The 5,238-nt window shown below is 35.5% G+C and overlaps 1 pseudogene; it reads left to right on the top strand.

The window, feature by feature from the left end:
- Window positions 1-781: 781 nt before the first annotated feature.
- LOC119051931 (uncharacterized) lies at window positions 782-964 on the top strand (annotated as a pseudogene).
- Window positions 965-5,238: the final 4,274 nt, after the last annotated feature.

Here is a 5,238-nt window from a genome sequence, read left to right as displayed (position 1 = left end):
CTTTCCAAATCTTTTTTTGGGCCCCCCCCTTGGCTGCACCCTGTATCACGGTGACACAGCTGATGGTGCCAGTGGCCTGCAACACAGACGTGTACTCTTTTCCTAATTTACGGTACCTGGAGTTGGGACAGTGGGAGAAGGGAGCGCTGTGTGTGTGTGTGCAGGTGTACACCCTAAAGGACTTTGCTATTTTAGTGGAGGCATTAGGCCTGAATAGCATTAAATAAACATTTTGTTTCCTTTTCACAAATCTCTGGCATTGAGAGATGTCTTTCCAATTGGCGGTGGACAGAAGAGCCCAGTAGATTTTAGTATACTGTCCTTGGGAGGGGCCCCTGTTGTATAGCAGTTTTTGGCATCCCTAGGTGGGCCAAATATTGTATTACCCCTCCCTCGGACCTCTTGTTCGGTAACAATAGGACTTCAACATATGAATTGGGAGAGGGATAATTCAACCCTTAAATATAGCGGTGATTGAATAACATTCAATATCTAAAAACAATTCAGTCATACACTTCAAATAAATGAATAGTATGATACATGAATTATACTTTTATAAATCTGCTATACAAAATATAAAAACATAGAATGAAACTTTTAAAAATCTTAACAGATAACTTAAGAAAAGGCCAAATTTTAACCAACATCTTACCAAAGACATAATAATTGCATGAAAGCACATGTAAGGTTTTTAATATCATTAATCATTAGAAAAATTCAAATCAAACTCATTGTGATACCATTGTACATCAAGTAAAATGGCTACACTCAAGAGATTTTGGTGCAGACTCAGTCACTAACTCTGCATGAAGTAGCAGAAGTGAAGGGAACCAGGTTTGTGGAAGTAATCATGGTGATAGAAATTTATCAGCAGCCTCAGGGTAGGGCCTGGTTAGTACTTGGATGGGAGAAATTTATCAGCCTCAGAAGCCACTGAGGTGGTCCGATCTACGCCAGTATAGTGTAACTACCAGTTACTGCTAATACTGAACAATTCTAAATGATGTACCAACATGTTTATTTAACTTTTGGCACTGTGTGGTAAAAGGACTGTATCATGAATGTTGGAGTTTGGGAAAGTAAGCTAAAAATCATAAGTACACATATTAGAAATCTTACTACAAAGTTTTTGTCTCTTTCAAACCAAGTTAATATAATATTCTCTATCCTCTTTAGTTGTGCTGTTTTAAAACAACACTCCTGTCTCTTATTTTATAGAGAAAAATAAAAAATAAAATATTGATTTCACCAAGCAATAGCAAAGATGAAGAGCAAATAGAATCCCCATGTACTGCTTATCAGAGGTCAAAATTTCACAGCCACTTTAATAAAAAATGTATGTGAATCTTATATAAAGTGAAATACACAATTCCATTTCTAGATATTATCCAATGTTGTATAATAAAGAATTGACTGGCTTTTTCTCCTGGTTTCAGGAAAAGAGCATTTAAATTCTCAGAATTGTCTCCTGACAGGAATGTCTTTGTTATTCATGATGAGTCCCTAGGACCACCCCTTCTGAGATTAGGCTAATGAAACAACACCTTGTGTGTCCCTAATCTTAGGATGGAGGTTAACCCTGCCAGAAAGACCAATCAAATGATCAGAGCACTGGAGTTTTAGAGCCATGTGATATCAGTCCAAACCTCCAACCTCCAGGGAGAAGAGGGAGGCTGAAGCTCGAGTTTAATCATGCAGTCAACACTTCAGTCAGTCATGACTACCTAGTGAAGCCCCATCAAAAACTCTGGACATTTTAAGCTCAGGGTAGTTTCCCTGGTTAGTAAAATACACCTATGTACTAGAAGGGTGACATATCCTAAGAAAATGAAACCTTTATGTTTGGAATTGTTTCATACCTATCCCAATAATGTCTCTTAGTTTTGTGTCTTTTTACTATAATAAAACTATAATTATAAGTATATCGCTTTCTTGAGTTTTGTGAGGCATTCTAAATAATTACCTTTGAAGGTGTGGGAGTAGAAACCTTCTCTGAATTATTTATAGTCAGTCAGTCAAAAGTGTAGGCAACCTGGAAACCCTCAATTTGCTGCCGGAGTCTAAAGTGAGGGCAAATCTTGTGGAAGACTGTACCATTGACCTGTGAGGTCTGATCTGATCTGGGCAGTGTGTGTCAAATGTGTATTGTAACCCCCCAAATTGGAAACCTATTCATATAAGACTTTATATGAATGCTCACATCAGCTGTATATTAAATGTCCAAGAATTGGAAACAACCCAAATATCCAACTACAATGAAAAATAAATAAGTACTAGTATATCCATTCTATGCAATATTACTAATTAGCAAAAAGGAATTTACTATTGGTACATGGAACAAATTAATACATATCAAACTTATTTCACTAAATAAAATGATCCATACACAGAAGATTTATAATGTATAAGTCCATTGGTATAAATTCAAGTAACAGAGAATAAATCAGTTATTGCCAGGTACTAAGAATGGAAGGAAGGTATTTTTGTAAATACGATTGATCGAAACTTTTGAAGTTATAGGAATGTTAATGGCAAATGGCACCAGATGTTAGACCTTGGTCTTTGAGTTTTGTCTAAGAAAGAATTCAGAGTCAAGACTCAAAAACAGGCAAAGTTTATTTGAAAAGTCACAAAAGTAAAAGAAGTGAACTGTGAAAGAAGTGAGCCAGCTGGCTGTTTGGACCCAGCAAACAAGTTACAGCAGCAAAAGGGAGGTCCTTGGAGCTTAGGAGAAACAAAGCAAATGTGCCTAGAGGGGAAAAATGGGGAGGAAATGTGCAAGTGTGTGCTACAGAAAGAGAGAGAGAAAGAGAAAGAGAACACTGGGTCTTTCACCTTAAGGGGTTTTATCTCTTTCCTAAGGGTGGGGATTTTAGGGGAGGTCTCTGGGAGGATCTCCATAGAATATTCACCAGCTTTTCAGATGTGTTTTTTCAGGGTCCTGGTCTCCACTCATTGGTCGGCACCAAGACAGGGGGTCATTAGTCATTACAGCTGGTCCTGAATTCAGCCACACTGTTGCCACACCTGGCCTTGCTGCTTTTCTGGACCTGGATCTGAAATGTAATTGAGGCCTGGATGTTATCTCTAGTTTGACCAAAAGTCTGTCTCTGTGGTTAACAGACCTAAAGCTTTGTTCCAAAGATTATTTGATTCTGGCTAGAACCTCCTTGTTTTAAAGACTTAATGCTCAAGGGAGTGGTCATGCGAGGGTTTGTACAGGAGTATATGGGGCTATTCTCAGGTCCCTGTTTTCCTCCTAATAAGGGGATCTAAACCACATGACCAGTGATAAGCTAGGGGAGGAAACATCACACTGGAGGTTAGTCCCAGCTTACAAACTGTGCATTGCTAGGCACCTGGGGCCTTCTGCCCGGTGACCTTCTGTACCTGGCTTATCATTTCTGCTCTGGGCATGTGTGTGTAACTGCCTACTATATCAGCAACAGTTTATGTCATGGCCGTAGTAGGGTTTACAAAACTTTATACATTATCTTGGCCCCAATGTCACACAATACATAAAAGTCGATTCTAGTCAAATTATAGATATTTCTTTAAGTGACAATATTTAATTTCTTTATTTCTTTGAAGGTTATGTGGATGGGCCCACTGTGTGAAAATTCATCAGACTGTACCCTTATTTGCCTAGCTTTTGAACTGTATGTAAAATTTTACTTCATTAAAGTAGTTTATGTTTTTAAATGTTGTTTGCAATTAGGTTTTTAAAGCTTTTTTATAGCTCTTATACATTTCTTAAATTTATGCATAGCCATTTATTTTGTGGGTTTTACTAATACTTTAATAGAATATCCCTCATTATATTTTTGTTATTCATATTTGGCACATGAAAAACTATTGTCCTTTAAAAAATAATTTTTAAGCCCTGGCTGGTGTAGCTCAGTGGATTGAGCCCAGGCCTGCGAACCAGACAATCGTGGCTGGATTCCCAGTCAGGGCACATACAGGGGTTGCAGGCCAGTTCCCTGCAGGCCAGTTCCCAGCAGGGGACTCATGAAAGGCAACCATACACTGATGTTTCTCTCCCTCTCTCCTTTCCTTCCACTCTAAAGATAAATAAATAAAATATTTTAAAAATAAATAAATAAAAAATAATTTTTAATTAATCATTTTTAAACTTTTCCACTTGATTCTTTACTATTTCCATGTAAATTATCAAATTAATGATAATAATAATAATTTTGTTAGCTTTTTTAATGTTTATGGTTCTTGCTTTCTTTTCTTGTCAACTGTAGTATCACAAAGTTTTAAGAATATGACAAATGACAGTGGAGATATCATACATTCTTCTCATTCTTCTTTTTTTTAAATAATTTTATTTAGTTATTTTTCAAGTACAGTTTTTTGTCTATTTCTCCCATCCCAACCCCCCCGCCCCTTGCTCCCCACCTCCCTCCCATTTCCACCCCCTTAGTTCTCATCCCTGTGTCCTTCATATTTGTTCTTCCAAATCCCTCCCCTTTTCCCCTCTTAAATATATGAATGAGAATTCTTTCAATAATCAAGTCTGAAATATAATGCTGGCTAGGTCAAAATGTGTATCTGTCAGGTTAAGAAATGTCTTTCTTTTCTATTTTACTAAGATTATAAAATCAGAAATACACGTTGAATATTATCCAATACTTCATGTCATTTATTACAAAATCTTTTACTATATTTTGCTGTGTACAAGTGCACAATATTTGCCCAAATTCTTGGGGGAAAAATAATGATGCACATTACATATGCATAGTACTAATTCTGTATTTATATAAAATTTTAAATTCTTTTACTTATGCTTATGCTTTAAAAGTATAGCTCTAAAAAGCAATAACTATATCTGTGTGCAAAATAATACTCTGGAGTACAATAATTAATTTCGTTTCTAAATATAAATAAATAAATAATTGGAATAAAAAATTAAAATAAAAGATTTTTTTCCTGAAAGTTTGGGCCAAAAATGTGCTGTACATTATACATGACAAAAATACAGTAATTTTCTTATTTTGGTAAAGTATTATATTATATTATTTCAATTGATTTTTTTTTAGTTATCCATTCTTATATTCCTGATTTAAATTCTATTTGCTATTATTTTATTAATAGTGTGTAAGATTAATTTTCACAATTTATTGTTTAGTATTTAAGCATCTTTATTTTGTAGTTTTCTTGTTTTTGTGACTTCTTAATCAGGTCGGGATGCATACAAATTTCTTAGTCATAAAAATAAATGAGGTCCTT

The sequence above is a fragment of the Artibeus jamaicensis genome, unplaced genomic scaffold, assembly GCF_021234435.1.
Source record: "Artibeus jamaicensis isolate MK-2021 breed Jamaican fruit bat unplaced genomic scaffold, CSHL_Jam_final contig_3126, whole genome shotgun sequence".
NCBI lineage: Eukaryota > Metazoa > Chordata > Mammalia > Chiroptera > Phyllostomidae > Artibeus > Artibeus jamaicensis.
The sequence above is the reverse complement of the archived record's forward strand: the minus strand, read 5'-3'. Positions and strand labels throughout refer to the sequence as shown.